Source organism: Neodiprion virginianus, chromosome 6 (assembly GCF_021901495.1).
Source record: "Neodiprion virginianus isolate iyNeoVirg1 chromosome 6, iyNeoVirg1.1, whole genome shotgun sequence".
Taxonomy (NCBI): Eukaryota; Metazoa; Arthropoda; class Insecta; order Hymenoptera; family Diprionidae; genus Neodiprion; species Neodiprion virginianus.
This window is the reverse complement of record NC_060882.1, coordinates 4071647-4085398: the sequence shown is the minus strand read 5'-3', so window position 1 is coordinate 4085398 and position 13752 is coordinate 4071647.

Sequence of the window (13752 nt, the reverse complement as noted above, 5' to 3'; positions counted from 1 at the left end):
AACAGAGCGTATATATGCGGGGCTCGAATTTTCGTAATTTGACGTTAGTATGTGCGGACGGTCGCGTACGTGGGCGAGCGTCGCGACGCCCTTCAAGGCTGAAATGCCCTCTCGCTTGAAAAAATAAAACGAAAGATAGGGTGTCGAGAGCGTGAGAGAAAAAAATGAGCGTTCAGACGTAAAAAGTGAAAAATATAACAACTACAACACCAGTTTCAACATTTCTAGTATCTGGATTAAAGCTGGAGGTATAAATAACGTTCTCTTTTATCCGAAATTTAAATATTGTTTATAGTTGTTGGCGAACGGGAAACACGTCATTGTGTCCCTCTTCGCTGCCCTTCTTTTTTGTCTCTTCCTTTCACTTTTCTCAGACACTGTCAATCAATCGGCATCGCGGACGTTTTCTCTTTAATATGATTTCCAAATTATCGTCGTTAATTTTTATAATTTCTCAATTTGATGTGGTAAGAAGAATAAGCAACCAAATATCGAGACGGCCGTATGAATTGGAATATAAAATGTCAATTAATATCGATTAATTTCCTCCCAGTTTGCCAAATGAGGTACTTCACCATTGTGTGACCTAAATACTCGTGTTTCTCTCGCAATTTGCGATTCACGATCCAGCCTTACGAGGCTCCGGTAATTACGTGCCTTCGCATCCTACTTACTTCCGAGCGAACGAGGCAGTATCTGCTTCGTCTGCAATTACTTAAACGTATTGGACGACCACCCTCCCAAGGTATCCGTTTGGTAAACCCTGTCTCGAGTGGTATTAGAATCTCTCCGCTAATCTGGAAAACGCGAATAATTCCATGCGGACGATACTCGAATTTGTATTGTAACCGGTACTGAGAAAAGCTGGTAAAAAGTCCAAAATCAAGTATGTACTTTGCTTTGCACTAAACATCGATCAAACACCTGAGAATATTTTCTACCTTAACTCGCTCAAGAATGAGGTAAAAATTTTTACTCCATACCGAAAGAATCCTACAAGCAAGGCTGCGTTAGAAGGATGCTCTCGACGATAACAGAGGTCGACTTCGCTTACCGTAAGCATAAAGTGTAGATGCCAGAGTGAACTAGGTGCTTCACGAAGCGCACAGAAGTGAAAAGAGTACTTTAATAAGAGCACGCGAAGCCATCAGTCGCATCGAGTGAAATATCCCGGCGGAAAATTCATGGGGAATACGTCTACGACGCGGTGTGCTTTTCTTGGCGACGCGACGCGAGGCGTGCTTTCATAAGCTCGTGCCGTATCGGATCAGTTCTGGAATCCGAGGCTTTAATTAGCGCCGGTTTTTAATAAACTAAGATTTACGCTCGACCAGTCGTTGGCCGATGTTGCACGGAAAACAATTGTTGAACGTTGCAGACAGGACAGGATTGTTAAGGAGTTGGGATCGTGGAAAATGGATCAGGGCTCTGAAGTAGAATAGTGGAAACGGGGAGCACGTGCTCTGTGCGCGACGTAAATTCAGAGTTTGATTAAAAATTTGCACATGGTTTATATACGCGAGGAGCATTTGTCAGCGGAAGAAAACAACGTGATAAAAGCACAATCTGTCTCTGCTGCTGTTGCTGTTGCTGTTGCCGGGAGTCGTACAAATGTCCGGACTTTAATTTCCCCCCGTTTCTTACGGAGGGCTTTAAACTACTCGTAGTCGCGATCTTTCAACGCGTCGGCAAGTCGATGAATCTAATCAGTTCGACAGAAGATTGAATTTTATACACCATATTCGATAAAGCCTCGTTCGCGTTGAAACTAGATTTATTGAAAAAAATTTTTTTTTTTTCCAATACTTTAATACCGTTAATCAGTGATCCAAGGGTGTTCTTTTGAAATTTGGTTTGAATTTTTTGGAATTGTGATTTGAAGCAACCACGAATAGCTGAAGGAATTTGCTATTCAACAACCTCCGCACTTGTTATATTAAATTTCAATTCGCAACCTCCAAATATTCGAAAACATTATAACACACTGTTTGACTTACAAAAATAAACCTGTGTTTCAATTCAAATTATAGAGATTTGGAATATAATTGCAGACGTTTTTTCGGCCTGTACCGAGAGTGAGAAGCAAAGTGATTTAAAAACGGTTTCGGAAATTCATAATCGCTTCGTGTGACGAACGTGGCTGATGAATTCCGTTCCAGAATGATTCTTGTAGCTAGCATCCAAGACGAGCCGTAGCGTCCCAAGTATCCGATCGGGCATTGGAGGTTCCATAAACGTGCGGCATAATGTATCCTAGGAGGACGTTACAGGGGCATAAAAAATCGGGGCGATATTCCGGGCGCATTACTCGCTCAATAAAGTCTCGAGCCAGCCAAAGGGACGGCGATGGTCACGGCCGGCAGACAATGGTCAAGGAAGGAAAGGGGTTAAGCACGAGGGGATGGCACGCACGCACTCCTTTGAAGTTGGCAGCTCGCACTGCCCGCCGGCCTGGCCTTTGGCCAGCAGCCGTCACCGTAATGCGAGGATTAGCCATACGATATGTAATTATACCTCGACTCCCAGCATCCGAGGATGAGGACGACGCCTGGCCCAACCACTGTGCTCCAGGACGTCGACGTCGCGACGCTCTTTATCGCCTGCCGCGGAAAGCTCGCCGCCGCGCGTGACCCGTCCTCCCCGACCATTAGCCGGATCGGTATAATGGCCAAGTTTGCCGGAGCTAGCAAGTTCGAAGCCCTTGCGGTCGCTTTGAAGAGATCGGCGGGACGTAAGACGGCCTTCGGTAAATGTGATGTGGCTTTAATCGTGGTCCAACTTGAGCAAAGACCGTGCTCGGGTTGAAAACTTTTTTGCTACTTTCCGCACGCAGTTTTCTTTTTTTTTTTGTTTTTTTTTTTATTTTTCAACTTCTTGCAAACCGTCTGGCGCCATTTCAAGCGGGCCTGAATTCGCGTTTCAACTTATTTCGTTCAGGGCTCCGACGAACTTGTTGTTTCCAGTTCTTCCAATTTCTTATACAAGATGCATGCGGTCTTGCTAAGGCTGTTGGTTTTTATCAAACTTTTTTAAACACCGAGACTTCTCTATACGTAATGGATACTTTGCTGCGAACAGCTGAGAATTCAGAACTTCGGCTAGTCGGCCCGCCGAAACGGTGCGCTGAACCAGGATTACCGTTCCCATGCCACCAGCGGAGGAAACACGTTTAGTACCCCGCAATTATGCTTGTACGGTTTTGGCAAGCATTTCTAAGCGCGAAAAGTATCATTGCCATTGTATGGTATTAAAGTTTGCTACCGCGCAGACGTGGGCTCGGCAATAAAAACGAAGAAATGGTCACCGGATTTGGGAAGAAGAAAGAAAACACGTGTGTCCGAACAACGCTGTTCACTTCACCGCGTCACAGCCGTTGACACTGATGCATCGTTGTAAACTATATCGCGGTATATCGTGAAAGCAAGATATGAAATGGCGGAAAGTTCGCGTTTCCGCTTGTTCTTTTTGTAAGCTTGCAATGCCTTGCGTTTCGTCCTCGTACATAGACGAGGTATAAAAGAGGCTAAAATAAATTGAAATAGAAGCTGAGTCGAAACGTGGACGTAGGTAGGTATCTCTTTTCCCCGGTGATTTCTTTCTACGCTGTGCATGCGGTCCGCGAGTCGAGTCTCCGCGTCTCGAACGCTCGGATCGCTCGTTGCAATAACGCTTTGTCCTACTTTTCCTGCAGCGCTTAGTTTTCGTTTATGTCTTCGCCCTCGTGTCAGTGCTGAGCCTGGACTCAGGCTCGTCGAACAAACTTGTTCCACATCTTTCAAATAAGACAAAAACGGAGATCCATTCGCAGAAAGGCACGAAACATATCTCGGCTCTTTCTTGGGGTGGGTGTGAAATGACGGTTTGACGTCACGTAGTAAATTGGCTATTCAACTGATCTCGAAAACCTGATCCAAGTGTCGGATCACGATCGATCGGGACGCGATAATTCCGGCAACAAGTGATATCTCAGCCAGCTCGCAAGCTCCGGAGGTCGGAGTGGTTGAAGCTTGCAGTACGTCGGGTTGGCACTGACGGTATTAGTGGAACCGGATGGTGGATGTGCAGCCACTCCGATTTCGCGTCCCTGCATCCTCTCGAGATTGCATCGTATCCTCTCGCAGAGTACGTCCAGACCTTGTATTATCCGCATCACTCGGGGTCTGATGCTGTAATAACGAAGGACGAAGTGCCTCGAGAACTCGCCAAGGCAAAATTTAAGCTCTACTGGAGTTTATTTTACCTCTCGAGATCCTTGTCAATTATTCCTGGAGCGAGCAATTGTCGACTGTGCGATATTCGGTACTTCGATATACTCTGGGAATCTCTTGCGCGAGAATCCAACCCGCAGCGTATGAAACTATACGGGGACAGTTACCCTCAGCGACCGAGACGGCTGCAATTACAATGGCTGTCACCGATGATTTACGAGTGATGCGTAACATCGCGCTCACGGTATTACACGCTTCTGGTTATCATTGTCATATATAGGTAGACATGCGTCAATGTTCCCGCGAATCGATTCTAGACTCAACCCTCGATTCAAGGACGCCAAGTTGTGCGGTGTTAGAGGGTGGGATATTAGGCATGGCTCTTTCGAAGGTAGTTCGGTTTGACTTTCGGCAATTTCGGTAAATTGGCCAAAAGTAACGATGTTTTTCGCATTGTCTTCGTTTGTTCTACGCTCCTTGTTCGTCGAACGTCGAAAAGGCGATTTAGGCGTTCATCTGGAACCGCTTACCGCAGGAACGCTTTGGGTGTTACACTAATGGGTGCGGAAAGGCTACGGTAACCCGGGATGATAAGTGCAAGGTAAGGTAAGCGTATCGGTTATTGAACATGATCCAATTATTGACCTTAATTCTAAAACTACCAAAAATATACTTCTATTGTCTAACCCTCTAGCGATTGGGTTTAGTCATCGAAAAATTCACAATTTGTGCCGTGAAATTAATAATTTTGGAAAATGAAAGGGTCAATAATTGGATCTAAACGTGTCAATAACTGGTTCGCTTAACTTGTACAGTCATAACGACCGTGGCGCGTCCGGGAATCGTGAAAAAGAGGTCAGGTGACGGTAGCAAGTGGGGAGTATAAGGTGCAAGGAAGGTACGCGGTACGCGACGATATGAAAATATGAGGATGAACGTAAGTCATCCTGGAAAGTAATAATAAAATTACGTTGATGGGTACGCGCGGTTTAATACCGGATGTTGCGAAGATATTGTCGGTACAACAACGGCAAAATGCTCGTGGAAATTTCGAATTACCGTCACTTCGATCACGGCTAACCGATCCCCACAAATACTCAACCTTCCGTGTCCGTCAAAGGTTGGAAATTTCGGGACATACAAAGTTCGGTTTTAATCCCTGCCGCAGATAAATTGAGAGAGATGAGCAGCCTCCCTGTTATCTGGGGGGTGGACGAGGGCCGCCATTGTCCTTCGTTATCTCGTTCGGCAACCCATTATTATCCCTGTCCCGTTTCCCGTAGCTCATATACGTAACGCGGACTCGATCCTCCTTGTCCTCCTCTACCTCCTCCTCCTCCCATTTTATTTTTTTCGCAATTTGTATCGCTGTGCCATAAAAACGGAGAAAAAATGAACTCCAGTTTTCCCGACTCGCAAGGTTTTTGTTTACGCGAAATGCACTCACGTTATAATAACAGCTGCGCGATGCTTTCGCGGATGCATCTCTGAGGGTTCACAGATTAACAGTGTAACAATATGCAGTTATCATCGATACAAATTGCGGTATTTTGCAACGTTATTTTGTCGGGGAAATTACACGTCTTATATAACACCCAATTTAAAACATGACAGCGGGTGAATTGATAAATTGCTTGGTCAATTATTTCAATGCTAACGAGTTTCTCGCGTTATAAACACGTGTATATACGTATACACACCTACGTTATAAATGGATATATTATTATATCTACAGCACGAATCGTCGTTGGATAGAGTAATTCTTAAAATTGGATTCCTGCAGCGTGTTTGAGAGTGAGAGAGAGAGAGAGAGAGAGAGAAAATAACCGCTGGCAACGACTTTAATGAATGAGGATCTCGGACGATTGTCGGTGTGCAGTATTTCGCATATAGAGGCACGTGCAGTGAACGCGTGTTCGTTTATATTCTGTTATTCGCCTCATACGCCGGATTTTACACGCATTACGATTATTATAGGGATAACAACAGACGTAGTTGATGGTTGCGGGGAGGCTATATACGTATACCTAGACCAGTAGCACATTGATAATCCGGAACACAGACGGACGGGTATTTTAGCGCATCGATAAGCGGATTTAAGTGCAAATGAGGAGGAGGCCCACAATGCGTCACGAACTTCCATAGAAATCAACGGGGTCATCGGTATATTGGTTTTGTGCTTGCGGATCGATATTCGTTAATAATGCCTTGCTATATCCATGTATGTGCATACGGCACATGTAGGTACAAATGTATGTGTATATATATATATATAACATATACTTATCAATGTATATGTATGTATACAGACAATCCAGATGCGATGAAAATTCGGATATTGGAAATCATATAATTACATCCCAGCCGGGAAAAAGAGATTATCTGTTCGTCTCCTGAGCCAAAATTAAAAAAACATTGTGTAAAAATAATTTTATTCGCTCAAGTATACCGTACAGATTATTATCAAGGCAAAGGGAAAACAGTTTGCAGGAATATATAAATGAAATTCTTATAGTTTTCGCAGATAGTTCTGCACACGTCGTTAGCGAACTTGCCAAATAAACTAATTAGCAATGAGCGGTGATCACTTTGTTTCGCGAATATATGGATAGTTTGGTGAAAAGTACGGAGAAGGTTGAAGAAAAGTAAAACCAACCAACAGTTTATACAGTCGTTAATCATATCCGCCCTGGTATAAAACGCATGCGAGAAAACGGAACAAAAATTTGCAAACTCATATCACCTCTCGCAATCTGGATCACGATTTACGGTGGTAATTCACGCATCGATGGCTCACTGATTGTCCTTACAGCGGAACATCCAGCCGTTCGTTAACGATACGCGAGTGACGCGGAGATGGTTAAAAACGACAGAAACTGAGAAAGGAGATGAAAAAAGTAGAAAGAGAGAGAGAGAAAAAAAAAAAACATAAAGCGACAGAGTGAGTAGGTCGGTAGGGTGAAAAGCTCCTCATGCAGCCAGCGTCGCGTCGCCCCTTGTATCGTATCGATCCCCGATGTGTACATCAAGTCCGTAAAAGAGGATGCGTGACTTAGTGACACTGTTTCCGGGAAAGACGCGCCGCGCCCTTCGCACCCGTGTCAGAGAATTTTTACCCCACTCCCGGTGGAGTAAGGATCCCTTAAAAATCGTCTTTGCGACCTTTAAAAAACGTCTTCGTGGTCCCTAAAAATGGTCTTAACGATTTCTGAAAATCACCCCCCCCGATTAATCTCAATGTTGACCCAAGCCACGCGTCCTGCACCGATGATGCCTGCGGCCAGTAGCCGCAATTCGCGTTCCAGGTGTACCAACTGCACGCGACTCCGAGAGAGCGTCGAGGGACTCGCCGAGAGGGCGGCCGACTAATTATCCCGAGCATTCGTCATTGTCAGACCGATCCTGGCAGCTGGCCCTTTGAGTGGCTTGGCCCAGGCGTCTGCTCGTGGCTTGTTAGTTGGTCTCCGATCCCGTTCGACCCCGGGGAGGAATTTAGATATGGAAATTGCTACGTGTTTCGGGCTTACTCCGTCTGCCGATTAGAACATAGAAATTTTTGTCAAAAACTGTGTTCCTTAAGGGGCCGCCCTTGTCGACTTCGACCTTGACGTATATATTTCCAAATATCCAAGTCCGTGCACGTATCTCAAACGCTAAGAAGGGCTCGCTCGACACCTCCGTTTTATACGCAATTCTGGAAAAAAACAATCCAATGCATTCTACTTTGACGCAAAAATAAAGAAATTCGATGGATTCTGAGGTATCGCAATGGTAAATTTGTAGAATTCATGCCATTTCTCAGCTTCTGCGTCAAATGAAAATGCATTGGAGTGTTTTTGTTCAGAATTGTGTATAGAATCGGGCTACTGTTTGGAATACGTACACTTCGATATTTTGAGATATACACGTCAGCTTCGAAATCGACCAGGGCACCCTCTTAACTTCATCATTATACCGACTCCCGTGAATAATATTTTTTGTGAACCTAACCATGATTCGAAACGTGACGAAATGACTTATATCGTTCTATAACCCCAGCAGCGCTTGCAGCGAGTTGTTGATTTCATATTTTTCGGTCGGAAAAGAAATCTTGGAAAGTTTCACGAACATATTTTGCATCCGGTTCTTTCACGTTTCTAGAAATATCGCGTTAGAATGTTCTTCGGCATTTGGGTATCATTTGTAGAATCATGAATCGACGTTAACGATAATTCTCTCTAAAAAAGTTGAAACAAAAATAAATAAATAAAACAAAAACAGAAAACCAACAAGGTGACAAGAAGAAAAAAAGAAAAAATTCGAAAAGCTATTCGAACACCACCGATGTAAACCACTCGCGCATTTTATCTGAACGTCAGCTCAGCAGGGCGATTCAAAATTACCGTGGATCTGCGGGTGAAGTCCACATTTGTAACAACCTGCCCCGGTCTTGTACGGTGAATTAGATTTTTGTGTGTCGGTACGAAGCCGAAGGCGTGATATTCGAGACACCGAGTCAGCTGGGCGTTGGCGATAAGACGTAGGAAAATTTTGATACGGGTTGGATTATTTTATCTGTCGAGAAATTCCTTCTTGCGGGAAGATGATAATGTCAGGTTCAAAAAGTTGGAGCTGGGCGAGACGTAGATCCATGTACGTCCACGTATATCCAGGTATTACTACTCGCACAGCTCCCGGGTCACGTCGGCGTGTACGGGCGTATAATACATACGTACACAAGGTAGGTGGGCAACATGTCTGCCTGCAACCCTCGTCTATACGTAGGTATAACCTACGGTATATTCGTCCGCATGCGAGGCTCGCGAGACTTTACTCGCTTGGAGTACCTTTTTATATTATATTCTTTTTATATCTTTTCTCCTTTGAGTATAAATTTTAATTTCGTCCCACCGCGAAGTGCCCTTTTTTCTATAATGTTTATTGTATACAGCTATAAGCCCGACCGCTATATTTTTTACCAGCTAAATTTATCGTATACAGTATTGTCTATGACGATAACTATTCAAGTCTCAGTTGTTTGTCAAACTTTACGCTATAATCTTGTATAATTGAGTGAATTATGTGAATGACATTATTCCTCGTCATGGATTACATCGGAGAAAGTATTTTTCACTTGAACGCTCCTCGCGAATTCGCAGCGATTACAATATTACCCGCAATCTCGCAATCATTATGGATCGTTCCACTGTCAATCCACCGGATTAAAGTGCAACGTCGGTTATCGGTTTTTCCGGTTCACACCGGTTATTTACCCGAACGAAAAGTTCACCGAGGAAACGTGCTTGGGAAGGAACACTCGCTTATTTGAGCATTCGCCAAATTCAGAGACGTCAAGTCTTCTCGTCCATTTTAATGACGCGCCATTGTGCCTGGTTTTTTGTTTCTTTTTATTTTTTTATTTTCACCCTTGTCAAATGTAATCAATTCCGCTGTAGTTCTTGAGTTTAACCCTAATGGGTCACTGGGGGTGAATATCACCCCAAACATTTTTCAAAATCCTCGTATAAGAGTCCCTTATTTGTGGAAATGAACCTCTTGGCACCATTCTTCGTCCGAAATAAAAGCCTTTTTCCAACATTTTTCCCACTTTCTTCAACTTTGCCGATGTTTTACAATATTTAAACAGTGCCTGAATATTTTTTAAACAAAATATCACTTTTGGGGTGAAAATCTGCCGTGTGTCCATGCAGGGTTAATGAACAAAAAGTACGATTATAACATAAACGATACTTGTTGAAATCGGAGGGTAGAATCGCCTCTGGAATTGATTGAAAATAACTTGTAGCATGCCTAAAAAAATATTTATACCGTTCCGTACGAGTCGTGAAAAATTGTAGGTGAAAAAATGTCGTGCAAAACGGCACTAAACATATTTTTCGCCGCGGGAGGATTGTTCTTATTGCGTGTATGACTCGAGTCGCGTTCGCGAATTTCGTCCCGTACTACTTTCGCTCCGAGGCAGGTGTTCGTCCTTTTTTCCTTCGTACCAACATTCCGTCTCCTGAATATCTCGATTCATATTTTATTCGAGCCCATCTTTCTTTACGCCTCTCCCGTCGAAACGGTCCTGTTTCCCCATTGTTTATTCACCGTCAGGTTCCGTCTCCTCGCCCCGCAGCGTCGAAACGCGAGGATCTCCGTTTCCCGCCTGGTATCACGAAACGAGACTTGATGTCCGTTTGACGCATCCGTCCTGGACCACTTTTAATCGGGGCGACATTCGACTCCGGAGGTATAATGCTCTCGAGACGAGCGGTAAACACTCGACACCGGTATTCGTCCTTTGGCGAACTTTTCCCAAACAGAAATTCGAAACTTCACCTCCCCGAGAAGTTCGAGCGGCCGAGTTTAAATAAGACTGAACGGAAATTAATCAGAGCTTATTTCCGATTTTCATATACAGATACAAACACTCCTCGAACTGATTTCTGTACTATCGAATCGCCCTCGCGTTCGAAAGATTTTTCGCCGTTTTGGTTCGATTACAGCGAAACTTTGGAGATCGGTTTCGTGTAAAGATATTCAGTGTGCTATTATCTCGAAAGGGGGAAACTTTGTTTGCACTGTTGTTCCCCCCTCCCGTTCATTCCATTCCGTCGATAAAGAAAGAAAGGAGTGCCTGTTTCACCGAGCTCGAGTTAGCCAATGAAAATTGGCAGGTCTCGACGATAACGGGTTTGCCGCCGGTTGTAATATGATCGGAAAACAAGTCAATAAACAATTAGGTTCGGTTGGCAATTACGCGAACCGAGTCAGGGAATGCGAGAGGAGAAAGAGGGAGCAACGATGAGAGGGAAAACGAGCTGAACCAGCAGCAGGACGAGGAGGAAGAGGAGGAAGAGGAGGAATCGAAGGGAGGCTCGACGATAGCGTCGAATTGTTTGCTGCGGTCAAAAGGTCGATTGGCCGTATCAATTCGAGTCTGAGTAAAAGTCGCGGGAAAAGATGAAAAGAAGGAGGAAAATAAGAAGCCTTGGATTCGCAGAGCTCTGCGTCGAGTCTCGGGGAGAAATAATCGAAGTAGCTAAAATTTAACTGCCACGTAGCCAGAATCGATTAGCATTTCAAATTTATATGCCGGCGGGACTCCGAGCGAAGCGCGAGAGTTTCGCCGAGACGTTTTATATTTACGAAATCCGCAGACCCGTTTAATCTTTCGCCAATTTATCCGCAACTTGCAGGGTGATTGTGAAAAAAATATATTGCACAAGCCAATGCAGGAGAGTTTGTAAATTGTTATACGTTCCAAGTCCGAAAATGTTTGAGAGCCTTTACGGGAATGCGCCGGCGGGCCAAACTTGGCCGATAAATTACGTTATCTGCTTGTTTTCCGCACATGATACGAAACTGTCGCGACGTGTTCTACTTGCGAAAAAATGTCTGCGGCTCTCGGAAGGTATTGAACGAGTTTCGCCACGTATCTGGACAAGTTCAAGGTACGCGTCGTACGGAGTGTTTTCGATATAATGGTAAGGGAGCGATGTTGAAATTCCGAATTTGAAAACTTCCAAAAGCGCCAAATTTCCGATTTGTAGGTCGCAAAAGTTGAAGTAAAGAAATCAAACTTTAACGAAACATCAAAGTTTCGAACGGTCGGAAACCCGACGCTTGAAGATCCGAAAGTGCGAGAATGAGAAAATTCAAAATTCTGAAACATCGAAGATTTTCAGTTCCGTAAATTTCTGGTTTGGTGAAATTTCACCACTTTGATTTTTCTTTGGATTTTCCACATTTTTACGTTCGAAATTCTGATAATTCTGACTTTTTCGTTTTTCTGATTTTTCACATCCCTTCGTCGAGTAAACTACGCTGTGTGAGTATATTTTAGCTTTCGGAATTTTGCTCTATCGTAACTTGAATTTTAAAAATCTTTCATTTCGGAACTTTGACCCGTCGGGTTTCCAACTTCTTCAAAGTTTGATTTCTTCACTTCGAGTTTCGCCACCAAATAATTCGGAATTAGGCGCTTTCCGATCTTCCACCCCGCCACAATGGTAAGAAGCACCGAATCGGTATAACAGAGAGAAAAAGAAACGTATACGAAACTTGATACGGAATTATACCGACGGATTGACAGCGTCGAAATACGTCCGACCGAAAATCCTCCGTCTTTATTACGCTTCCGGGCGTAATAATATCCAGGTGTATAGCTATAATATGCGATACATGATCAAGAAGCAGCGTGACGCGAGCCAAGAGAGATAACTAAGGCACGTAGAAGGCGTGTCAAGGAAGTGCGTCATGCATACTGAATATTCCACGACTAAATTTCTGCCCTGCATATTATACATCCCCCGTCTCACTCCCTGATCCTCTTCACTCACCCCGGACTCCTTTTCAGCCCGTTTTCAACCCCCAACATCCCCTGTACGAGAGCATACGTAGGTTATTATCCGAGTTATTTTCCATTGTAGAGCCGTTACCCCCGAGGCCGTGGCTCGCGAAGCTTTGTTAGAAATTTTCAATGCACGTTGTTTCCTCGCGCGATTTTTCTTTGCATGTAACAATTCCGTAACGTCCATTCTCCCTTCGACGAACTTCAACCGAGCTTCCGCCGACGCTGAATTCCTTGATCGGAACGCTTAAACGAAGAGTGGTTTTCACTTAAGCTATCATTCCTTCCATCAGGTATCGTCAACATTGCACTCGGAAAGAAATTTGGTCCTAATGATGAAAATTTGAATCAGGCAACGAAATTTTAGAGTTAATATACACCCGACGAAATATTATTTTCTCACAACCAAAGGGTTTAGTTGATTTTATAGTGCGCAGAAATGAAAATGTTTCAGTAATATCCAAGAAAAGGTTTGGCACCGCTATCCCATAGTTTTTTTAAACATTATCGTTGGTTTGTAATTCATGCTTCGCGAATCAATCGCCACGTCAAACAAGGACAAAGAAATACACGCCATTGTGAATTGACAGGCTGATTCAATGGTACAGGTATCAGACCACGAATGATTTAGTTCTCCCGATTACATCGGACTGATGTCTGGAGTCCCTCCAAATAACTTCTCGTCTTACTTCTCTCGCGAGAAAGGATTTTTAACGCGTTACACAGAGTATTTCGCTACTCGAACAAAAGATTTTTGTAAATTTACGATGTAACATGTATTATTTGATAGCGGTAATCAATTAGTTGCTCTGGTAATTTCGCAAATTTTACTCATCTTTATCCACCGAATGGATTTAGTCGGCTGTATGAAGCGATTTAGTCGAATCTATCAGATGGTATTCGATATTTTGATAAAACCACGAATAGAGAATTAATTCATTAAATTGACGAAATTAAAATCGAGATTTCGTATTTATGAGTATATCTTATTCAATTCGATTTTTTTGTAAATCTGAAACAATCATTTCATTAACCGCGGTATTTGCAACAAAAGATTTTGTTCCCTCGAGAAAGTTTTCTACAAAATACGTTTAGATGATGATTTTTTTTTTTTTTTTTACAAAAGTAAAAACTCTTTTTAGAGTGCGAATATCTTCCATCGCACGTATTATAAACAAATATATCTGCAAATCCATGCGGTCGTGCATA